At 34.6% G+C, this 27,241-nt stretch overlaps 1 protein-coding gene across 3 annotated transcripts in view; it reads right to left on the bottom strand.

The window, feature by feature from the left end:
- The window catches only part of LOC122568474 (torso-like protein), a 33,042-nt gene extending 5,801 nt beyond the window's left edge, over window positions 1-27,241 (bottom strand). Inside the window, exons 1-2 of one of the 3 annotated variants that reach the window (XM_043728228.1) lie at window positions 27,075-27,234; window positions 26,465-26,527 (exon numbers count right to left, since the gene is read on the bottom strand). The gene's annotated coding sequence lies outside the window, so the exon portion shown is untranslated. Of the gene's footprint in view, window positions 1-26,464 lie in introns of all 3 variants that reach the window. The other 2 variants (XM_043728227.1, XM_043728231.1) reach the window with 2 other exon arrangements.

Below are 27,241 nucleotides of genomic sequence, written 5' to 3'. Positions count from 1 at the left end.
AGGATTAAAGTATCAGGTGAAAAAATTCAAGGAATAATCTTTAGAGAAAAATCAAGTTAACGATATGACGCAAAGAATGATTGGAACGTATATTTGAAACAATCCGGAAGTGATAAGAAAAGTACGTGATATAGCGACCAGACGATTGCAATGTTGCATTGCTGCAAACAGATACACCACTTTGAGTATCTTTTGCCAAACAATTTCGTTGTTTCCTTTTTTTCTTATATTCAATGTTTAATAACCTTTTACTACGGCTCACTGAAATCGGCTAAACATCCTGTTATTTCACAACTAGTAAAACAAGGAAGAGACGTAAACCTGAAGAACTTAAATATCATCTAAATATAATTCTGAAATTGTTAGAAATCTTCACTAAAAAAAAAAAAAAAAAAAAAGACTATCGACCGATTATAAATATTGACAGAGATAATTAAATTTTATGTTAAAAATGTCAAACTTTTGAAAAGACCAATAATCAATAATTGAAATTATCGATTCACTCTGTATCCTAAAGAGCATGGTGGAATAAGCATGTTAAAATGTGTACCGCTAAGCCAAATTAAACTTGTGACACGTCAATCGAAAGAGCTTCTTAGGAAAACCATTCCGGCAAAGTTTTAGCCACCTACCCCCTATTATTAGGGTAGTTATTAACCTAAACACGATTTAAAGCTTATGCTCGGTTTATTTTTTGTTCTACCATATGGAGAACTATGAAAAAAAGTCTGAGATGCTATAGCCGTCATGTTACATATCTGGCAATTTTTCCACATTTTTCCACATTTTTTAAAAATCAGAAATGTTTAAAAACGCCAATTTTGTATCAGTGTTATTATACAATGTATAGATTTCTGTATTTATATAATTTACATAAAGAGCATATCATATGAATATTATATGCAATTCTAGATAATTTTATTTTTATTAAACGAGCGAATATTAAAATGTCTCACCTTTTACTAATCTTCGTCGCTGTCAACGTTGATCGCAAGATTTACTCGCTCAACATTGAAAGTTTTGTTGAGTATTTCAGCAGGCCTTATCATGCATGCGACATATATACACATATATATATAGAATGCGATAAATAATAAATTATCGCAGCGATGTGTGAGGAACAAAAATGTCTTTCTATTCTCGGGCAGTCAATCGAGTTTGGTATATTCAGTGCTGTAAATAATTATAAATTCAAACGTATTTTCTGTATACGCTTTATGTAGCACTTGTACGTTTTATACGTTAATAGTTAATAATGTTTTTAGTGTTGACAGTGTTAATAGTGTCATATTATTACTTTCCTCTAAATAACAATTTAAAAATCTTTCTTACTGGATCCGATCGATTATCTCAAGCAGTGTGATACTTGTTAGAGGTAATGGATTCAAAAAATAATATAGAGCAATGTTGTTCGAAGGAAAATAATAATACATGGTTGCTGGAGAATAAAAAGTCACTTTTGTGAATGTGCATTGTGCAAACAGCAATGGCACTCTTGGGTTTTGCTCGCATATCGCTGCGATAATTTACTATTTACCACATGCTGGATATATGGCACACATTACAAACTTTGCTGAAATACTCAACAAAACTTTCAGTGTTGAGCGAGTAAATTCTGTGATCAACGTTGACAGCGACAAAGATTGGTAAAAGGTAAAAGGATTGGTAAAGGACACTTTAAAATTCGCTCATTTAATAAAAATAAAACTAAAAAAAAATCAGTTACATAAATACATCGTAAATCACTCTTACAAGCATGGAAGGATAAAAGATGATGACTTTTAATTTTTTTAACTATGCGTCATTGCGGAAAATCTGAAAAAATTATGAGTTAATAAACGTGATAGGTAGCTTCTACTGTAAAAATATAGATGTTGTCGTTTAATAACGCTAATACAAAATTGCCATTTTCGATTTCGATTATCTGTCCTAATTTTTAAAAAATAGATTTCGCACTGAAGAAATGTGGAAACGCCACGGCTATAGCAGCTCAGATTTTTTTCACAATTTTTCATGGGGTAGAACCAAAGGAACCGAACATGGACTGTGATGTTTAGGTTAATAACTAGCCTAATAATAGGGGTAAAGTATTAAAAGTTTGTTAAATGGCTTTCTCAGGAAGTTCTTTCGATCGACGTATCATTAGTTTAATTTCGCTTAGATGCACCTTTAACAACCACTGTTCTTTTTTTTTTTTAATCTAAATATAATTTTAGTTTCAAAAATTCAGCTTAACATTTTATCCTTTGAAATTGCAAAAAATATTCTATTCCAATAGGAAGCACATTAATTATGCCACTAACTTTCCATAATAATCTAATAATAGGCTTTAAGAATCTCTAAAAACTTGCCTTGAAGGTTAATTCGTCGAACCTTCGCCTACCTCTTTTTGCTTCATTTAACGACGTCTATGAAAAGGCTACTTTAAGAACGAGGCTTCGTAGTAATATCGTTAAACGCTTTCGCTCATGCATAGATCGCGTAACGAATGAAGGTTGTGCTAGGCCCTTGGATTTCTTCCAATCTGGCAATTGTCCTAGCGACGCGAATGTTTTGCAACGATTTACATCTGGAGGAATATCGGCTGGTAATTACCTGTTGAACGTTTCTCTATCCAGGGAATGTGAACGATTACGCGGTTGGCTCGGGTGTACGTTTTATGTTTGCGTTCGTGACTCGAATATGAAGACTACTTTCTATTATGTTGTCTCAATGAAAATTTGCAAATGCAGTATTCGATGATTATACTAATCCACAAAGTAAATCATCTCGATTTATACCGTGGCTCTAAGTATAAAAATTAAAATTAGATTATAATAGACGGAGAGAAGAATTCTAGTGAATATATTTTTTCAATCTTATAATTTTAGTAAATTTATTACTTTATAATCTTTGAATATTAACTTTTATGTATAGTAGAGCCTCTTTTATCCAAACTAATGATAGTATAGTAAATAATGAATTAAGATTAATTGATAAATCCTTAAAATATTTATGGATCCAATATCTTTTTGGCTGCTAAGTGACATAATTTTTTCAACATAAGTAACAGCATAGATTTACATTCTTTTTGTACTTAGAACCGTCGAAGTCTTTCCTCAAATGTCAAGAATGCTTTGACAGGAGGAGGCGCGTCTTAATTACCATGTTCGTTTGCTCTTTCTATTTGCATAAAATCGTCATTATTGACGTCTTCGTCGCAATGAAACTATTTCATTACATAGGTATATTTGAACTTTCCTTATTATTCCCGGCATCCGAGAAATCTACGTGTTTTATATAATTTTCAATACCATGTTTTCGTTTTTTAGTGTCCACAACTAGTGGCTTTTCAACATCATCCATTTTTGTTAATTCCGTTGCATCCAAATTATTTTCGAGCTTTTAATTATATCATATTTCGTTTATAATCAGAATTCTCATAATCGACTAAGTAAAAAGATACATTGTATATGAACAGTAATTCGGATTAAGTTTGGATTCAATTCCTCGTAAAGAATTTTTCAAATATGTTTGTACGATATTTAATTATACTTTTGTTGCTATTTTAGTATTTAATATTAATCGTGTTCTTCCCCGATTGATTTATAGGAATTTGGGTGCTATTGTATGAAAACGTGTGTATTGAATAAATGAATAATGGAAATGAGTTCAAAGGAAGAACATTTCAAACGAAGTACCGTATTGGAGCATCAATTAATACGGTAAAACGTGATTGTTTCTCTCAAGAGCGTGGCCATAACGACAAAGAAACGGAAATGCATAAGAACTTCTCTGGTTTAAAAGCGTAATTCCTGGAGTATAACGTTTCTTGGAACGTATTATGCTATAATGTTACATTTGTCTCGTGATAAAATACGAAAAATAAATCTCTGGCATTTATGATATCGTTAGAACGCGGAAAGTCATAGAATGTCATTCACGAAATTAATATTGTTACTATTTTATAGTAGCATGACACGCTCTTCGCTAATTCATCTATTGGAGTTATTTGCAGAATTAAGATTAGAATTTTACCTTAGAATCTGTCATAATCTCAAAGTGAAATTACTATGGAGACACGTGAAGTAATTAAACCACCGTTGAGAAATAACATAGTTTCTAACATTTTTGCAGAAGAAATATCTAATTTCACATCTGTTTTTAGCATACAATAATTGGCACGTAAGAAGTTGCTACAAGCATCTCATATAGAATTACATAATTCTGTCAATTTTAACGAAGAACGAACAATAATTGCAATATTGTATTGTAAATAAAAAAAAAGTTTATTAAATCTATACCCAATATTAAATCATCTAAGAAATAAAAGAGTACATTCATAAGCATTATGTAACATCTGTTAAGTAAGTGTACAAGAAATTATACAACACACAAGGTGTATAATGTAGGCTATGCGAAATCGATATTTATCATTTCAGTGTCGAAAGTTACTCTGTGGATTTCACGGGATTTATGGGATCCAGAGCTCATAAAATCATCTATTAATTGTTAATTAACTACTGTGTTGTATTTTTGATACCACGTTGCTCAGGTTTCATAGAATTAATGACATAAAGTAGGGTGGTTTGCATCTTCGTTCTAACGTTAGGATTAAAATAATACGAAGCATAATGTTCACGATTTATCGTCGATGATGACTTATTGTGTTACGAGTGCATTCTGTAACAAAATGTTACAGCAGAATGAATACAGGCCTTAACAATCGGGTACTGCGAGATGAGAGTGAAAGTGAAACTGAAATCTTCCACACGATATATCTAGACTGTGTACTTGCATTTTTGGATTCTTTTTATTTACAATACGATATTCCAATTATTGTTCGTTCTTCGTTAAAATTGACAGAATTATGTAATTCTATATCAACTTCTTACGTGCCAATTATTGTATGCTAAAAACAGATGTGAAATTAGATATTTCTTCTGCGATTATGGTGACATATATCAGAATGAAGGGCCGAAAAATGAATAAGAAGATACAACAAATATTCGCAATCGTTCCACGTTTTGCACCGATATTGTTCAGAATGATTTCATCAATCTCAATTTGTTCTACTACTGATAATAAATACTAGCTACTACTAATAAGAACCAACCTAAAATCGACGTGAATCTTTTATTTTACAAAACTCATGTATCTCTTAACAGCTTTTACATAATGTTCCAAACTATATTTGTGACATCGAAAGAAATTGAAACTTTCAATCGTTTTCCACTGAAGACTTTTATCAAAATGTGTAACAAGCATCTACCTAAAAGTATCCTTCTCAAAGAAACTATTACTAGCTGTAATCAAAAGATTGGTCAGCTATTATATTCTAAGCATACTTTCTTGATAAAAGAACATCCACGCCTACGCGTTATAGACTTACATAATAGGAAACTATTTGTCGATTTATCTCGAAAGGAAGATCGTTCTACATACCTAGGTTCACGGTAGCTGTGTTGCAAACAAAAGTTGCCATACATATTCATAAGATTACAAAAAAAGGTTCATCGCGTAGAACTGTCGGCGCCTCAAGGTGACCTCATCCTTTATCATTTTAATATTTAATACGGTGAGCCGCGTGAAAGTGCACTGCTTTTCGACATTGACGTCCGATATGTCGATACGAAGAAGATCTAGCGTTTGAAATAGAGAAACTGAATAGAAATCGAGATTCTTCCTTACTGAAAGTTATGAGCGCTAGAAATTGTTTCTACAGTATGAGAAATCATAAAACAACGCCGAGATCAAACGTGAAGATAGTTTTGGTGTAGAATCGATCGACAACAAATTGTTAAATTATATCTTAAAATCGTTCTTCTACGAAAGATCAGAAATATGACATATCGTTGGACTGCGGATTTTTATGTAAATTCATAGTTTTGATATAATTAAAAAGATAAAACCTCGGTCGAAAATTGTTTAACCTATCGAGTATTACAGAAAGCGCTATGTCTTGGATATTTGATATATTTTTTCATACTACGTACGTGCATTTTGTGAAATCTTGCGCTTTCCAATTTCCTATAAATGTATAAAAATCCGCGATCTACGTGTCTTACTTTTCACCTATAATCTTCCTATACTAAACAACGTAATATATAGCGATATAATCGTCGATACACGCAATACTCTAATTATTTCCAGCAAAATATACGATTAAGCAAAATTAACGCCTACAAGAGCGTATAAATACAGCTTTCAACAGCCGTAAGGCCGGCGTGAATGGTACAATGGAACATTATGCAGCGCGCATCCGCCCAGTCGAGGACGTCGATGCTTCCAAATTAGCGAAACGGAAGTGGAACAGGTTCCACTTTCGCCATTCTCCATTAAGCGCAAGAAAGTGGTTTGTCACTATGATTAGAAGTTCACGGACATACCAAACAGGTGAAGTTCGCACGGTGCACGCATTGTGCACTAACCTAATTGACATTCTCCTTTATTGGATTTCAAGGATAGCGAAAGGGAAATTTATCGATTTATCATAAACAACTTTGCCTAGTCATGGATGTAACGGTGTTAGGTTTTAAACTATTGTTCCAAACTATTTAAGACAGGAAAGTAATTCCGGTTCGACTATTGGCGCGCGATAAATATTTACTTTCGTTTGAGCGTAACGTTAGAAAGTCTGGTGGAATTAAACGATCGTAAACACCATCGGATGTCCCTGCACGCTCATTCTTGCGATGCTGTTCCAAGAGAGGCATACTTATACCAAACGTTGTGTAATAAGTGTTATGCATCGAACGATCGTATGGGGCAGACATAAAGCGAGATGAACGACGTCGTGGTCTTCTGAAAGGTACATTTCGTAATTTCGCGGGTGTGTAAGTCACGTGCGTGTCGCCGTATTTTATCCTTAAGAATCGCTTGGAATTGATGTGCGTTCGATGGTACAGCACACGAGACATTAGAAATTGCAGTTTCGATAGGGGAATAATGAAACGTTGAACATGAGACACAGAGGATACGCACGTAACCGTTCATTTGCGAATAATTTGTTTTATAAAACGTTATTACGTATCTATCGATGACTTTTATGATGTTAATTAAATGACATTTAAGGATTTATTTAAAGACTACTGCGTACAATGAATCAGCTGATTCGTTAGAAAGTCGAAAGTCCGAGTCGATCGAATAAAAGAAACTTATGGAAAATATTTATCTCCTATAGAATTTTGTTAGAGATAATTAAAAAAAAAATTACCAAGAATCAACGAATGATTCCATATTATCTGGTACCATTGTCAAACTCGAGTCAGAGATGCTGTTGTGATAGTCATGAAAAACTTACGAGCTTTCTACGTTCTAGAACTTTTCACCTATCTCAAATATGGTCTTCCGACGTGTATTTATGATGCTTTCTAAAACACCACTTCTCGAAAAGCGATTTTTTAGAATAAAAATAAAAATAAGTAAAAATAAAAGAAACCAGGATATCGCAGCTTTTTTGAAAGATCAATCCTAACGTTTACGTCACAGCAACTACGACGAACGTGTCGACTGTCATCGATTCGAAAAAGCACCTAACCGCAATGACGATCGCTCGATTCGCTCGAACCACGTACCTTTCGCCTTTCCTTGTCGAAGAAACGATGCTTTGAGGATACAACAGAGTCCAAGAGGAATATCGTCGAAGAGGAAGCCTTCGTTACAAAATTCGATGCGTTTCCGTGCGCGCGCGCGCGCCTCAATAACACGATGAGCAGCCGCGTCATGAAAAAAAATCACGATTGAAAGAACAATCGAGCGCTCGCGGGCGCTGCGATTCAGTTGTCGTTGGTACAAGAAGCGAGAGATCTACGTGACATAGAGGCAAATGGGGAGGAATTACTTAAGTAGCGTGGTCGTGTGGTCGCTGGGACCACGAAAGGAGTCTTTGCGCAATGAATTAGACACCGGAAGCGGTGCCACAGACGAATTATTCTCGGGTGAGATGTCTTTTTCACCGATCACCGTCTAACACAAATTTTATACACTTTTTCCTATACCGCGATAGATTGAATTATACTACACGACGATATTTAATTTTCATAAATTATTACGTAGTATTTGTGCATTTTCTCTCTCACAATATTATCCATATCATTCGTATCGTTGAAAATATTTCGGTTCGTGAAATCTATCTTATTTTAATCGTTGTTAAAAATTTAGCAACGTCGATAACCACCTTTGATTACCTTGACTCTTATGTGTTATATAATACGATCGTTACGTATTTTTGATATGCAACTTCAAAGATCTTTCTTTGATCTCTACCTTTATTTTATGCAGAAGCACTATCGTGCTTGCGATATTAATTAGTACCAATAGCGTAATATTAGTTCAGTTCAGATATAAAAAGTTATTCGATGGGAGAATTACTTAGGTTGCAGAGAGTTTATGCTGTAATGGTTTCGCTTCCTCTACGTCGAGATTGTGGAATGTGTATAGAAATCGAGATTGATATCATCGTGTGGATGATGGAAGGAAGAATAGTGTGTTTTGTACCGTGGAAAGAAGCGATATTTTCTGCGAAGAGTTTGCCAAGTGTAATACACTATGTGATTCAGAAGATAGATAGTTATTCTTGTGTTTAGATATCTATGTTTGCTGAGAAATTTTCATTCGTATACCGCTGTATGTGGCTGTTCGCCAAAATCATAAAAGATTTTTAAATAAATTCTCCTAAAATTTCTCGTTAAGTTCAGTATAAAGATAGACACGAAATTGCTAAATTTTGCAGAAGTTCTACATAAATCAACAACCTACCTTCCTAGCGATTCTACAAACATGTAAATTAGGCACTCCGCATAATTATCGACTTTCTCGCACCCACTTTCATCACCGTACATTAATTTACGAGCATAACAAGTCGATTCCCGCGATTTAGCTAAATCGAGGCTAGTTAGCTGAATTCGCAATTCGTATGCACGTCTCAAGGCTTATAGACGCGACTTGCGTTCTCTAAAAGACAAAGAGTTTAGAGAAAGGGAAAGAGAGAAGTATAATAAATGATTGTCACAATTATAGCGCTCGTGAATCACGATGCACGTGCACTTTAAACGACGTGACTGTTATTTGCTGGTCTATCAGCTTCGTGTCCAATATAGGTTCTCAATGTCTACTCCTAAAATGGTACGTCTGAATGAAAGAAACGAGAACACGTCGTTGAAACTGGTTTTCATCTCACAGGTTCAATCCGAATCGTCAAACTTTTCCCTACTTTGGGGAAATAAGACGATTAATGATAAAGCTGAAAGTGAATTATCGCGACTTGAAATCATTTTTCAGATCACCTCTTTTTATACGTTAAATCGATCTAACGTGTAACTCAGAAATTATTTGAATTTTTTTAGAACTCCTTTTTGCTCTGTCTATCTATGTTATTCTATCTTATTATCGGTAGCTTCATGTTGGTATTAAATTATTCATTCGTTAGAATCGTTAATTCTTAGTTGTCAGATTAAAGTATAATCATCTACGATATTTCTTCAGAAGCAAATTATAATGAAAACACTAAGAAACTAAATAGTAGACGAGATTCTTGTGACTAATCTTTATGATTAAATTTGTTATAAATAGCCATAAATTCGTGCAGTCAAAGTTATTGAACTCGTGGTTTCTGGCACAGACAACCCTGAAAACTTCAAACGCGCAGAGGTAGATAACTTCAAACACGCAGCATCTCATACAAATGACTTCCTATTCTTCGAACACTAACTTCGATGTGACTCATAGTGTTAAAGCATGAATAATCGAAGATTTCATGGGATCACCAAAAGTTCTCGGAATTATATCAGGTTATAACTCTTCCCTGTGTGGTCCACCCTGTACAATATATCAAACCTACAAGAACTCTATTATGAGAACTCCGTTATGTCTCACGAATTCCAAGCAGCGTACCAAGAATTCCTTACACTCAAGGTTGTCACTTCCCAGACTCGTAAAAACGCATAGTCATACAGGGAATTTCCAGTTTTTTCCTTACTGCTTTTTATCAAATCAGTAACTGCTATCAAAAATGTACTTTCTACGATATTGAAATTCGATGACGTAGAAATACATAGAACGCATATACCAAAAGATCATGGCATCTCCCATAAAGCATGATATTTATGAGAAATGTTCAAGATACACAAGTACACAAAATGCACGCGACAAGCAAAATAGAGCATTTTCTATAACGTCGAACAGGTAAAACTTTCACAAGTAGTAGTTTTTCATCCAAACTCTATATTTTTAATGACATTAATAAAGATATAAATTTGAATAAGTAACCGCATTAGCCTAGATTCGACGTATAGATTCGATGTATCAGACCTGAGACATACTTCGACCCATATCATCTAATCCTTCATTCTCTGTAAAGATACTTTGATCCATCTTACAACAATGCCCCTTGTCTTTCACTTCGGCGAACACATCAATCTCGTCCCTCGGTAACACGGGTGCAGATGAAAATGACGTGTTCCCTTCATTCCCAGCATTGCTATCGTATGACGGATTTAGAAAGGGAGACACGCAATTCGTAAATAGAATCCGCGGTCCCGTCCAACCTGGTCGCGATCAATTTTCTTCCTCGGCGACTGTTCCATTGGTTAACGGTAACGCACTTAACGTTACTAATACGCCTGAAATGCATAAATGATTGCGCACGCGTTCGCGCCATTACTCAGCGACGCGTGCCGGCTGCACGTGTATTTCAAGTGTATCGAATTTACCTGATCATCGATCGATCGCACTCGATATTCGTTAAAAATTTAATTTCTCGTATTATTACTTAAACTTGCCATTGATTTAGTTACGTGATCATTTAGCAAATGCGATGTACGCTAATATGACACGCCATTGGCGATTCTTGCGAGGTTTAATCGTCTATTCTGCGTGCAGATCTGAGGGCTCTGTCCTTTTCAACTACCTGCATTGGGACATTCGTTAAAGGGTCTCGTTTACCTACAGTACCGGTCAAGAATTTAAGCGACTACCTTCCTGGTAGATTATCGCATTATACTATAGATAATAAACAATCAATAAATAACCAATTGTACATAATGTTGTACATAATAAATAATCAAATAACCAATTGTTCGTTATCGCATTTAATACTATTATACGCTATTGACACTAGAACTACCACACCAGTCAAATTGACTGGTTTTATAATTTTATTTTAAAATTCCTATTTCATGTTATATTTTTTTCCACAATGATATAATGATTTTCGCAAAGATAACTAAAAGAATAATATAATGAATTTTATTTTGTTTTTTATGCATTCAAACTCAAAATAATTTTGTATCAAGGATACTTATACCAACACCAGTCAAAATGACTGGTACTTGTCAAAGTGTAAAAGGGTCTTGCAATTTGTTTATCAAACCCCAATTAACCAGATTCCTCGTTTTGTACAATTTCCCACGCGTTTTTTAAATTTTTACTGCGTATCGTTCAAAATGACGATATCAGTTATCAGGAAAATTCCGGATCGATCGCTAGATCGCTAGATGTTAACAGTAGAAATACCACACCAGTCGAAATGACTGGTTCTACAATTTTATAAATGTGTCAACCCTCGTTTAGGGATGATGGTCCCAGATGGATTAACAATACCAAAAATGTACTGCATAACATGGACTTTCTTCTGTAAGAAAGTAATAAATCAATAAATATAAAAATATTCTATTATTACGTATTTTTTAAAGACCAGTAATTTTGATTGGTTTTGGTAGAAATAGCTTTGTGTTAACTGTCGGTAGTTCTAGTGTTGAACTTCGATTCATCGGAAAATAATACTTTTCTTAAATCTTGTACTGTCCAGTTATACTGTTGCACTTGTTCTCTACAGTGTTGTTCTTCGACGAAAGCAATTCACAGTTTCTGACTTTTACGGCTGAGTATTGAATTATTCCGGGACAGTCCTTTGAGACCATATCCTTCGAAACGAAAATCATGAAGACTCTGAATGGTTGTTACACAAACGTTCAGATTATTTATAGCAGAGATTTCATTTTAAATATCAATTTACCACTGTGTTTGAATGTTTGTCTTAAACTAATGTCCGCAGCAAATACAGCATCGAATCGTTTCCTATCCTCTCAAGTATCGTTTACCTTTTTGAAGTCTCATGGCCGTTCGTAGATGGAGTATGAGCATATATTTAATTGCAAGAATAACTTCGAATTGTTGATTATTTAGTATCGGTAATATATATGACAATCCACAAAATAGTCGTCTTAAATTTCTGTCTGCTACTATACATAGACGGTGCGCATTAAAATAAATTAAGTAGCTCGTACCATTACCTAATTGAAATAATTAAAAATTTTTCTACTAATAAATTTTAGTATATTAAAAATAAATAAGAATAGAAAATTAATCATTTTAGTCCATATTTATGTACAATAATCGCGATAAGTTTATAATAAATGTTAGTAACAAAAAACGTAATAATTTTCTAAAACTAACAATATTTAATGTAAAAACGTAGCGGCAATATCTAATGAAATAAATTTGAAGCTCCTTTAATAATTTTAGAATTATATCGCCAGTTGAGCCACTTAAATTCATTGGAAAATAGATCTATGGAGTCTATAAACCAATAAATCATCCTTTCTAGACTATTGAGCTACTAAATTTCATTCATTAGCCATTGTGCAACGTGACAAACCTATGAAAGAACTGCATACATTTTTACATACACCGTTACCGATCTACTTCTATTTGTCGATCGTTCGATCGATCTTTTTCATGCACGCGTGTACAAACTCTGCGTGAAAACTTTTGCGAATGTCGTATTACAAATTCATGATTTCAATGCACAAGTGCATAGGGATCTTACTTGTATTCCATCTCTGACAACGGCTGGGTAATTCGTTTGATGGATGATTCAATAAATTGCGTCCGTGCCTGGGATACAATTTTGTCGTGTCGTTGGTAGGATTTGTGCGTACGAGTTAAATGTATCGTTACATGTATCGATCGTGTTGTACATGAGAATGATACTTTTTACTGATCGTTGCATTACATTGGTAGAGTTTATTAATATAGATGCTGTTATATTGCAGTATCATTCTTGTATATCGTTATGTTGGCATCATTATGTTGTTGAATATAATATCGTTCTATTATTATGTCGTTACGCTGATGGTTCCTGGGATGTTACAATATCTACTCAATCTTTATATGATTGCACTTTTGCCTTGTTTCTCTCGTGTTACAATGTTACTGTATTACATTCGATCGTTTTTATTCGACATTTACTCGCTAACACGCAGAACCTTATTTTCTTAATAATTAATATCAATCGTTAACTATTAACAATGTTGGAAAACGTTTTTAATCGAATACAATTCTTCCGTGATATAATAACACCAGCAACGATTGTATAATATGATAAATATTTTGTTGAAAAAAGTCGAGATCTATTGAAATGAGAAAAGGAGATCTCTTTCTCCAATAAACTTCTTAAATACAAACGTAATCAAAGCGAGAGGCTCGATGTCCATCGTTGATGTGCGAATTATACGAGGGTCAAGAAGTCCAGCTGAACTTACCCTACCGGATCACCCAAGTTTATTCCACTTCCGTTAATCGACATTCCCCTCTATATCGTAGAGACTATCCCTTCCACCATGAAACTAATTGTTATGGGTCACTGACTGAATACTTGTTGCAAGACAGCCAAAGATAACGCGAGCCGCCAACGTTGCCGTTCCAATCACCGCCACACTTGTTGCCACTGCACACTTGTTGCACTAATTCCATCGAACCAACGATCCTGTGGTGTCGTCCCTAATTCTTCGCTTGAATTTATCTTTCCATCATTCCAGTTTTTTTTATTAGAGTCAGAAGGTTGATCGTATATTGTTATATCATGGTTATGTAATAAGTATAGGTATATTATAAATAAACTGTGTGTGTGTGTGTTTATGCGATTTTATGTTTTTACGAATACGAAGAAATGTAATATCTCTTTGCGCTGATAGTATGACGGTAAACGTATTAATTTTATTTGTATCTTTTCCTTGAAGTCAAGGCATATTATACAGTTTCGTAGAATTTTTATTCAAGATAGTATAATTTTATGGAGATACTGAGTTCTGTTAAACCATTGTACGATCAATTTTATAGTAAACTTGAAAACATTCGTTTCAATTCACTGAACATCATAATAAATATTAAACATTCGATGTTCTGCTTATTTTTGCCTATTATTTTCGCTTACAAGTTTTGCATAAATGGAACTTGCAAGGAACTGAGAGTCGTTGGTCCATTAAATAGAGACAGAAGCGTTTGAGATGTTAAATCAAAGAAGAAAAGGCTTGTTGAGAATTCAAGTTCATTAAAATTATTATGGTTGCATGTTTTAATATTAGTTGTTGTTATGTGAAATAGAAATGTTAAATGTGAAACAGAAAGAAAGGAAGTTAAAGGTTATATGCGCATACGATTTCCAATGCATAATAATATGCATATTTAATGATATATAATTGTATATGCGATACACGTCATCCTTTTAATCGCTTAAGCTCTATGATCTCTGACGAATGAGCTCAAGAAGCATCGTTGACTAAAATTTCCGATAACATGTCGCAAAATCTGCAACGTATAATATTACTTCTGTGTTGCTCGGATTTATTGTTTTATTGTCAACTGACAACTTCTAAATTTAAGTATATACTTGAAACTAGTTTCTTACGTTAATACGGAAGGAAATTTCTACTTCCTACTTTTCTAAAAATAAAGAATTAAATATTGGAATATTTATTTTGATATATTATTAAGAATAAATTGACAACACGTTAAATAATCGCAGTAACAAATATCGAACTAAGGAAGAAATATAGAAAAATACATTAGAAATAGAACCAATCAATGAATTACTTTGTTTATCATTTGTACATAATATCACGTGATAGGAACATTTAAATTGGTTTCTCGAATCCAGGCTGATAGAATATGACGTTTCCCTTTTTATTACAAAACATACGCAAAGAGACCGAGGAAAAATCACAGCACGAAGCCACGTGAAATATGACGCTGTAAAGGGGAAACACGTACGAAACGGAGTCATTTGCGTGCAGCACTTTGTGTCAGCAACTCGTACTTTTTATCACAAAGCGTACATTTGCTTGCTATAATAATTATATCTGCAAATTATATCTTCGTAAATGAATTACGACCTCCGACCTTAAATAATCGTAAAAATTGCACAACTTATCCTTGACATAAATTGCTAATAATAATAATTGCTAATAGCTCGACCAATTTTATTATTGTATAACTTTTTAAATATCCTTTACATGGAAAAAATTGAGATCTCCGCTTCTTTGAAAGATACAGATAGGGAAAACTTATATTAGAATCTTAGTATTCACCTAAAATTTATGTTCGCGTTATCTCCGAACAAAATAACCTGAATTGCTTACTTTTCGGTATCAAAGTGTGCGTGTCAAGTATAAAAAAATCTAATTGCATTAAACTATAGTAATCGAACAGCCGGCAAGAAAATATTTGTCGTTATCTAACGAAAGTTTCGCAACCGATAACCATGGGTCATCGGTGATCCACGAAGTATGTTAATTGTAGATATCGTGACATCGTTTCCACTCTCTACTTTTTATCCAACCTCGATACGTTAAATAACAAATGTACTAATCAAACATTCTATTATTAATTCGTTCAACATTAATAAGACCTCGATATTTACGCAACATTTTCAATTGGGAGCCGAATAAGAGAATTTGGTGGATAACGCGGTCGAGGTCATTCACTCGACGACGTACAGTATGTATGTAAATTAATTGCGAGACAAACGCGGTCTCGAAAAGCAAATGTTCCTTTTATCTGGCGATAAGATAAATTATAGATATTTTACAGCCAGGAAATCAGTCTACAAACAGCGGCCTGTGTTTCGAGCTCGGCAACACGACCACGTTAATCGCTCGCTATTATAATGATAACTGGAGCAGTTCACTTATTAAATTACTCATGTTTGTGACTTGCGACACTTGCATCTGAACCTTCGTAACCTCGTTCGTAGACGTTTCGAAAATTCCTATTAGACACACGTCGATTGGAATCCTTAACGAACATTAAATATTAATGTGCGATCAAATCGATTATATTTACACGGCGTTCCAAAGATTTTCAAAGCTTTGTTAATTCTTTTATGAATAGAAGTAAGAAATTTTATGAAACGTGAGTTATTTCGAAAACCTTGCTTCATTCGTATTCCACATTTTTCTTGCAACTTCTTTTCTAAAATTTCAAACAATCTATATCTATATCTATGCTGTAACTATGATTCTATATCTATCGAAATTTAATCGAGAAATTCTAGAGCACGATCGGTCTATTTAAAGGCAAATTTAAAAAGAACGCGATTGAAAACATCTTTTTCGAACGTTCTATGATATTTTCAGCGGCACGAATATTTCTGTTTTTCCGATCTGTTTTCATTCGTATACGCAAGTCTCGCTTTCACATAGCACTCTGTAATAAAACGTACGTTTATCAATGATATGTCCTCGAATAAACAAACATACACTTTGCAGCAATATCATTATTTTACAATTAAATTATTCGTTAAATGTTCCATGCTAAACGACTTTGCACCTACATGTTGTCGTACCACGACAATCAATACTGTGAATCCGGTGTCATCCGTCGCCAACGAGCCATGATCCATTAGCTAGCATCCTAACAATTTGTGTTTACGACGCGCCACGCTCGCAGGAATTACACATACGTCAATATTGAACATGCCACCGTTTATACAACTGATTGATAACGAGTCCATGGTATCCATGATATCCGTCAGCGACTTTACGCGATATTCCTCGTTCTACCATCGAACCGCATATCGCCATTGTTAAACAGCTCCAGATTTCGGATATGCGACGAAATTTCCTCGTACTTTACTGCAATTACACCGGCTGCGGAAACTATCGCCATAAACACCTATTTTTCAACGAAGAAAATTTTTCATCATTGAAATTTCATTTTCATAGTATCAAGTTTTTACAATCATATGAAAGTATACTATGAAATAGCAGGAGATTTAATATATTCGTATTTGATTAATTACTACGTAGATGCTATAACAAATACAAGGACGTGGCTTCTCATAATCGTTGTATGTATTCTTTGAAACGCCAGTTTTAACAAATTTTATATTTTATTTGTATATTGGTACTTTTTGACGTGTTTTCTACGTCTTCAACTGTGTGCTTGATTTATAAATCATCTTCCTCGCTCTTATCTCGAAAGTCGAAGCGAGACGAGATTTTTGCAGGTTGACGGTGTAGTCTTGCTTATTATTCTTTGCATTGTCATTACTGAACGACAGGTGAAAGAAGAATATTCGTATACCTTTTACATCTTCGGGAACCAACCTGGCATTTACGGAGACATTTTAAGCGTATCTTTAGAACCGTGGAGTATAAGAGCACCTCGTTCCCGCGAATACTTGCATGCATCCATACACTCTAGCATACTCCACCGTTCCGAATCTCCCAACGAAGAAAAAGCAATCTCCTCCTCCATCTGCAGACCCTTAGTTCATATTGTATTAACGCGATTGCTTAGGAAAGATCAACGAAATTTCTTTGCTATTTTTCACAAGAGTAAATAAGAGAAGAATTCAGAAAGCAGCTTAGTATGTATCAAAATTAGTGAGATTAAGAAAAGGTTAATATTTTTAAAGTAATAAATTCGAAAAATTTAAATATTAAAATAGACATCTCGATTTGCCAATCTTCCTACAAAAACAAAAAAGCAGAAATCGTCGACATTTTTCACGAGTGAAAAAAAAAGATAAAAAAGGCCAAACGCAATAGTAAGTAAGAATTTGAATAGCAAAATGAGACATCGCTATTTATACCTGTTAAAATATTTCAATAAAAAAGGTAGTTCTCGTCGACCTTGGGACAACTTTTAACGTGCATCTCCGCGTCGTCAATTTCCTTTACAGTCTTTCGTGTAATTTCGACCGTTTACGGCTATTCTACGATGTCATTGTGTTAGATCATTGTTATTATTCGGAAAAAGGATAAAAAGAAGAAAATTGTTCGTGCGAGGTTGCACGTGCAATTCTCTTCTGTCCACTCACAACACATCCCGTGACATTTGCATGACGACGCTTGCGATCATCTTGCGTCATGGATCTCTTCCAAAGGATCAGCGCTGGAAGAAGCGAAGATCTAGTGCCGCATGAGAAGCCAATCGCGTCAGTGGTCACGTTTCCATCGGGAATACACGAGCGATTTTGCAACGGCTGAATACAGACTTTCAGAGCCCAACGTTTCGGAGGAAACCGCTTTCGTACGGTCTTGCAGACGGCCGTTAGTCTTCCAAGCGGTTACTTCAGCGTTGTTCAAGGAACATTGTGTAAACGCGAAGATTATTAAGGTTCGTTGCGATCCTGCTGATGCAATCCAGACGATATCGATTATTGGTGTTTGAATGGTTTTGGTAATCTTATGTTCAGCATTTGATTAATCCTTTGACGATCATAAGTAAAGTAACGAATAAAAGTAAGCAAACGCAAGACGAAACGAAATTGGGAAAATTGAGAATTTGAAAATTTCAGAGCTTGAAAATTGAGAGGTTTGAAAATTGGAGAAATTGAAAAATTGAAATATGTAACTACCTATTATTTTATGATATTGAATTCTGTCGGAGAATTATTACAGGAGCAAGTCCACGTAACACTAATATCGATTGATAGCTTTTTAAAGCGATTGAAAGGAGAGCATATTTATACCTTCGATTCAATAACAGAGGTTGCAGCTAATTTTCACAAGACTTGTTGCAATGTTTTTCTTATATGTATGTATTATGTATATTGTACGGGTATATATTATCATGATTGCGAAAACAGGTAAATGAGAACAAATGTTGCGTTATATATTATAGAAACGTATTATCACAGACACGATTGTAAAAAAGCAAAGAATTGTTTTAAGATATTAGAAGGTTGGTTCGATCAAACCATTCTTTAAATGAATTACAGCTACACTCTTCTTAATGAACTTCGAATGTAAAAGGATAAAAGGCAGAAAATAAAAACAGAGGAAAATGGTGGGAAAGAGAGGAGATAATTTTGGAGAACAACGTGAATGTAATTCGCGGTTGGCACATTCAACGAGTCTAACGAGTTTGCTAAAAGATACGCGTTGCATTGTTGCTTCACTAGAGAATACTGGATAATCGTCGAGCGCGGAGGAAATAATGATTACAATGCTTTCTTGAGCTCTGCGAGTGGTGTGAATGGCTTTGAGACATTAACCTCGAGTCATTTTAGCGTTGAGCAACAATTTCGCGGTTTATACTTGATTTGTTACCACGTAACAGCTGACGAAGCAGAGCGGAAATCCTCGAACCGCGAAAAATATTCTCAATTAAATTCCTGCACACGCATAATTCCTCTTTATTTCTTCAAAACAATTTATATTGTACGTCTTACGATTATTTATGAATAATATCTGCCACACTTTATTCACCTAAATTGTCTCTTATCTTGTTCCAATATTCATTCGAGCAACATTTTCTAATTTTACAGCCACGCTGTATTACAAAAGATTTGTTAACTCTTTTTACTCTTTTTAATTACTTGGATGAGTGAGTGAACGATTTAGCAATCATTCTCTCCAGCGCAAAGATTTCCAATAATTCAATCGATTAAATTCTTTTCCTTGGAAATGACATAACTCGAAAACATTGTTATTTCAGATATGCAAATAACAGTCTTTAAACACGATACTCTTTTATCGATCAAATTTACGAGCAAAAATGACAATGATCATAAAACAGGATCAAATAATGCTTCCGACATTTTCTAATTCCTCCAACCATGAGAATCCTTTCTAATTTGACAAAAATCACAAGGAGAACAACAATTTTCTTCGAAATTCTATCACTCTCGTACGAAGATTGCAATCTACGAGTCGCAGTATCAAATTGTCACGTTCCTTTACATCATAGTCTATCGCGTGTTGTCAGCAATCAGAACTAATTAACGTCGAATCCACAGCAATTAGTATTAATGAATCAATAGCTATTGTAATTCATACAAGCGCCTCGTATCAATTAACATCCAATCAGTGCAAACCATTAACGCCACAAAAGTATGAACATTATCAAACCACCCTAACGAACATTCACTCATCTTGTTAAATCGCGCTGTTGCCTCATCAATTATTCTATACAACAACGTAACAATCGATTTTATTGATGCGATCCAATCAGTTTCTATTTATACGGTTTCACGATATGTTGATACAGATAACCGTATCAATATTTCACGGATAACGAACGAACCGATCGATCGCGGCCAATGACGCGCATAAGGTCGTCGATTTACCTGGCTAACACGACTTGAAAGTACAAGCTCCTGGTATTTTTCTTGCAAAATCCTGTCGTGCTCGCCGGTACTATTCCGAGACCGCTTGTTCCTGGTTGAAAATCTGGGTAACTGGTATAAGGACGGTCACCCGCAATCGCACCACGTGTTATAAATCGTTCTGTCTCGCTTTCCCTCTTAATCTGTCGCGAGCTTACACATCCGCATGTATCGATACTTGCGTGTATACTACGAATACATTACCATGCAAATGTCTACGATAGCAATCTTAAACGAATCTTTAGATATTCTCTTCATGGTATATCAGCTATTTGCAGCTTCTCCCAGTTTGTAAATCTTTTTAGAAATGCTTTTTTTTTAGAAATAGAAATTAGTCGTAGAACAGGTATTCTAACGCAATATTCCAAATTAAGTATTGGATTTTTATCGCGCGCATTTTCATGCACGTGGGTTCGGAATGGGATTTGGAATGGGATTTGGACGCGAGAAGAAAGGGAGTTTATCGTAAATAAAGTTTATTTAACAGTTATTTGACACGGTTCCTAAAAGAATTGTTGCTGTTGGAAAAATAAAAACATCGCAAAAAATATTAATCATTTCAAGCTGACGAATATTCTTCGGGAAAATTAGCAATAATTCTTCAACTAAACACTTTTTATTAGTAGAATAAGTAACAACAGATAATACTGAAAATAATATGTAACAGCAAAGTATAATATAAGGGAAAAAGGAACGAGAGACTTAAAGTAACATCGAGTATCTTGTTATTCGTTCGTCGAAACAAAAAAATGTCTGTTTGATAGACGATAAGGAGTATCACAGAGTATTGTACTGTACAATAGCAACAATGTGGTAGTGTATGGTACACGAATGTGCGTGAAAGTGCGTCGCGATGCCAGTGATAAATGCAATGAGAACGCCGTGTGGTCCGAGTTTTCTATAGCCTTGCAGCTCGTTCTTTCTTTGATAGTTTCTGTTGCACCTGCGGCTGTTCCATATCGCCGGATCTACGAATCGATTGGGATAACGCGTCGATCCTAATGAACTCACGCTCGACGGTCAGTGTTGGTTCGTTATACATGTATACTATATACTCTGGTTGATTCATAGTAAACTGTAGGTTACTTTGTTTTAGGAGAGAATTAAAATAAGGTTGAACAGTTGCACGATTCTTTTCAATTTCGTTATGGTTTTCTTGGTAGACACGTGTTATTATTTGCACACGTGACGCAAATGCTAGAGATTTAGAGTGATTGCAGGTTGATTTATGCAATGCGTTAAATTGGTAGAAATGCTTGAAACCTATACACATATTTTAATTTAATTTATAAGCTAGCGAAAATATTCTAAAAGTATAAATCAACACTAACAGGATTCGTGTTCTATTCTTGGTTAATGACAATAATTTTTATCTCTTGTAATGTACAAATCTTTTAAATTGATAATAAAGTATATATAATCTCATATGGTGAAATATTGCTATTAGCTTGAAATCGTATACTTTAGAAAATTGTTCTTTTATGTTCTCCTTATCTCTCTCCTTTATTTTTAGAATCTATAATCTATAATAATTAATATTTCCATATCCTTCTTAATTAATCTTCCTCTATTGACAAGCAGCCAATATTGAACAAGTAACGATCGCAGAGTTTGAGTTACACCAGAATTTCCTTTCGTTCTTGTCTTATGGCATTTTTATTTACAAATAAGTGGATCATTATTTCAATATCGAATCGGGTGACAGATTTAGTAGCGCTAGTCACATGTACCACCACTACTATTCACCGACAGTACCATCATCTCTACACAACATAATATCTTTGCACAATCGCTGGAACAGTGGTTAATGCGATTTAGCGAGCGAAGCTTCCGAAAAAATGCAATTAGCAAGAGAGAAGATTCACATCCGCCAATTTCGCGTAACTAATTCGCGTTGACACGATTTCGCGGACTCCTGATTCATTGTTCTAGTTTAATTTTTCTTCTACAAGTATCTATCACGACACTCATGCGTACGAACAGCAGATACTGTTTTATACACGAACGAGCACCGTCAACGAAATCGTTGCCTCGCCGTAAACGTATCCTGTCTATTAAGCAACTTACACAGGGAATAATTTCTATTATGACGCGCGTGCCCCCCCTAATCGAGCTGTACTGCCACGGAGAAAGTATAATAAAGGCAATGAAAGTTCATCGTGATAATTGATTACGAAATCAACTGCTTCTGGCTCGATGCGTTAGGAATTTGCGTAATTGTCGCGTGAATTTTAGTTCTCAGCGTGGAATGGGAAGTTGTTTTCATTTTAATGTGCATAGATAGATATTATATTTAGAATTTTATTCTATCATTTTACTTATATCATTATCAATGACCTGGAGACACCGTACCTTTAAATTTATAAATTACTTAATTTATAAATCCGATAACAGAGATAATACGTCTTTGGAATATTATTTCAGTTAGAAGTTAAAGATTTACAGACATTTACCTTGGCCAACATATCCGATTCACCTATCGAATAACAGCAGAGATATCCTTGTACGATTTCGTAAATTTTGACCTTTATTCCAAAATTCTTTGGCATATCGAGCAACTTTCGATACTGAATGAGACATTACAAAAAATTCAACTTAAATTATTATAAATGTAAAAATCTGTTAAATGTGTTATCTGATAAATGTAAAAATCTTTGAACCTTCAATGTTAAAATTATCATATATTTTGTGAGCGAATTAGTGAAAGATTTGTCTATAAGCCATAAGATTTATTTCCACTCGTTTTTCACTATATTTCAAGCTCAATTTCATCCAAGGAATGCTTATCCCCATCCTGTCCTTTCTTCATAAGATCTATTTTACTCGCACAGTCTGTTGAGCTATTAATCTACCTTGCAACTTCCATGTAAATCCAGACATCTGTATATTACTGCTCAAATCAAAAGCCTTGTTTTTGCACGTGTTAAACACATGTGCTCAAGCGGAGTTCGAAGTACCCCACTGTTATTTGAAAATCGAAAGCAATCGAAATTATTAATGACTTACTTGCAAACTTTCCAGACATTATTCTTGTCAGATATGATTACTCTAGCAATCACTATTCTACGAGAGAGTTCTTACTGTACGAAACATTATTCGACAAAAATCATACATATGAGCATTATATTTAAATAATTTAATAATTTTTATTAATTGATTGATATACGTAGCGTAATATATTACGTTATAAAGAAAAATCTCTAGCGATTAAATGTTGTCATTCATAACGTCGAAATTCTTTTACAATTGCACGAAGACATAGAAATCAGCTAGAGAATGAGTCCGTTAATCCCCTAAGTACAACGAGTCCAAGGCTATGTTGTCGCAATACAACTTTCAGTGGGCTCTGAGGTCTTCAGCTTAGTAGTTAATTATTCCTAGATATTTGGAGGCTCATTCTTTCGAATAATAGTATACAATTTCACAAATGACTGCAATCAAAACGTACTGTCTCTATTAAACACAAAATAATTTTCAGAATTTTCTAATTATTGCAGATAAAACAGAAAGTGATTGAATTGGAAGATGTAAAAATACAAATGAAAAGAAGAAATTGTAAGATTAATAAACAATTCTCTATACTAAGCTTTAGGCTTTTTCTGCCATACACATACACATAGAACGTTCAAATACTATAACATAATTTATATTTATTTGCAAAAGTAATAAAAATTAAATTTCTGTATAAATAGAATTTCCCTGTACTACGTAATAACGAAACGATTATTGAAACATCCAACCCTAATCGACTATCACGTTCTCACCTTCTTATATTGTTGTTGTGAATTAGCCCTTTTTGCACTTATCTGAATTTCATTCTTGTTTCGACAATCAAAAGTCTTACGATATTTCAAGAAAAATTTGAACATAAAATTGTGCAGAGATTCACGAGTATCGGTAACGGTTATCTCGCACATTCTTCAAATTTAAGGAATTTTTCATTAGCAGGACGACACGATCGAGTGAGAAAAGCGAAAGTGAACCAAGAAACGTAGCGAGGCTACTGCTATTATTTTAAATACGACAAGGTTCGCGCGCATCGCAAATTAACGGTTTTAGTCAATGCTAACGGTGCATCAAAACGAACCTAATAGACGAGCTTTTTACCATCGATTCCACGGCTATTGGTTCCCCATTCGAGCATCGGTCATCGCAAACAATTCGGATTGAATTTCGGAATGCAATCCGATGGTCCCGCGGAATGTAATCCAACGTTTAGCGTAGCGAGAGGTTAAATAACGCGTTAGGTAAGTCGATACGCAATGTTCGAACAGTAGACTCACGTGCAGCTCGTGTATACATGTGCACCTTCATTTCGACGGTAAGTTCACTTCCTGAATGGAGACCTACTTTACCAAGTGGCTGACAGATCGGTTCCATGAGTTCGAGACGTATGAAGAAATCGTTTGGTGTTCGTTGAAAGTGATTTTTTTATCATTATAGACGTACGTGCGAGTCGGAATATAGGTTAATGTTATGTTATTGTATTTATAACGTGTAATGTCTATACTTGTAGATAGTTAATAACTAGAAAATTTTTAGCTACAGTTTGCAAGGGATATTGGGATCTTTTTTGGGCGAAACTTGATAACTTTAGGTTAGTTGAAATAATTTTCTAGAGTTAAATTAATTGAAGGACAGCAGGTTTATAAGAGTAGTTGGCACTTGATGCAATTGACGAATTAATACAAAAGTTGGCAGGAGAACAGTGATACATTTGATTATAGAGGACTATATACTTTACTGATTCTAAAGTTTTGGTTGGCATATGTGTAAGTAATTGTATTTGATGCGTAAGCAATGTTAATAATTATCTTTGGCTTGTGTCGTAATTTAGTTACACTAATAATTAAATTATACATGTATGTATATGTAAATATATAGTGAGGTTTTTGTTTCGTTAAATAGAAATCATATCCTCATTAACATAAATTGTTCCATCAATAATAGATCGATGAAATCAATAAAAAAACATATAAAAGATTTCTAGAAAGATCGTTAATATATCTATGCAAATCACAAACATAATTATATGAAAATGCTATCAAAACTTTAGAACATCATTCAACTATTCAGATTTACTTTACATAAGGTATACGGAATGATATCATAAATTTTGTTTATCTTGATCATTCTCAAAACTATACGTCAGAATACCTAACAAAATAAAATATCGTTTTGTATACATAGTGAGTTTGAAAACATGCATTGTAAGCAGCACGTGTTTTTTCAACCATTGATTCTCACGACTGAGCATATTCAATATTACATATACAGAATATTTTTCTTCGTCCCCTTTCTTTCTTTCATTTCCTTATTTGAATAAGATACTCGTGCTCAATTGAATTTTCATGAAAACGACCGAACATTGGATACGTTTCAAGAGCCGACCTTACCCTGATGCTAAAAGCAACAAGGTGCACGAAAGATGGATCAGGACATGAGTATGAAATAAAAAGACACGAAACCCTCAAATTCTCATTCATGGCGCCGCAGAGGCGACTTGGTATCCGATGACCAAACTATTCATGTGAAGATAACAACGAACTCTCATAAAGCAAAGAAGCTTTAATTAAATTTCCCACCTACCTGTTAAGAAATAATCAACCTCATAAAAAAAACATTTCCATGAACGATATTATTCTATATTCTATATAATGATCAGGGTTATCTTGCACAATTCTACTAACATTATTAACGAAAGAAGCCACGTTCCAAATTACAACTATTAATAAGTATCCTTGCATGACATTAACATCGTTTGGTAGTAACGCAAATGAAATTTCGCAATTCAAATTGGCAATTTATAAATTCATTACTCTATTTGATGAAAAATGATCAGATTGTAAAGAGATGTCTACAATAATTTCTAACCTGTCAATCTACTAATACATATTATGTATCGTAATTGATAAATTATTATGCAAGAAAAGATCCTGGTCCCGACATTATCCGTCGATATTATCGCGCATCGACTTACTTCGATTACTTCGACCGAGCAGTCAAGTCTCCCCTTACAAAATATTGACGTCAAATCGATAAAACTGCAACACCTGCATAGACTTAAAAAAGAGCAATTGATAGGCTCACCTGGATGTCTTAAGGATTCTCCATCTCTCTTTGTTTGCAGTTACTCTTCCAATCTTGCCGCAACTATATAGATCCACCAACAGAACGTATCAGCATTTCTTTCAACGAGACTCGTCGTTTCTCACTACTAAATCACCACTGTGGTTCTTTCAGATACACTCCTCGTGCACTTTGAGTTATTCTATTTCGTACCAAATGACAAACATCCGCTTAACCTTACTTTGATAATATATTACATCAACGATCAAACTTGATCACTCAATGTTACTCAGTCTCCAGTTAAATTCAAACCAATTACCACTTACTTTCTTCAAATTCATACATGCAATTTGTTAGAAATATTTAATAGTTTGTGCGCGGTAAGACGTCGTCATTGCGCAGAATCGTACCGGCAGTTTACGCGGTCTTTTATTTCCCGCGCGTTGAATCGGTCGTTGTGAATGCGACCATCGATCGATGTTGCGAATCTTTGAGGACAATCGATAAAAAACGAGATCACCAGACTCTCTCTCTCTCTCACTCTCACTCTCTCTCGCTCTCTCTTTCTCTCTATCTATCTATCTATCTATCTGTCTTTTTCGTGTTCTGATCCTGAACGATGTATTCTCACGTGTGGCGTGTCTTTCCGTTCGTTCTTCTTGTCACGTTGGGAATCGCCGCGTTCACCACCGACAACGATCGATCGATCGATCACGATCGACACCGTTCTCCGTTGACGATCCCGACGTACCACGATCTCACCGTGAGCAGCGAGCCTTCGCGACTGCGGCCGCTATT

This window comes from Bombus pyrosoma, linkage group LG6, assembly GCF_014825855.1.
Source record: "Bombus pyrosoma isolate SC7728 linkage group LG6, ASM1482585v1, whole genome shotgun sequence".
Taxonomy (NCBI): domain Eukaryota; kingdom Metazoa; phylum Arthropoda; class Insecta; order Hymenoptera; family Apidae; genus Bombus; species Bombus pyrosoma.
This window is presented reverse-complemented; position numbering and strand designations above follow the sequence as displayed.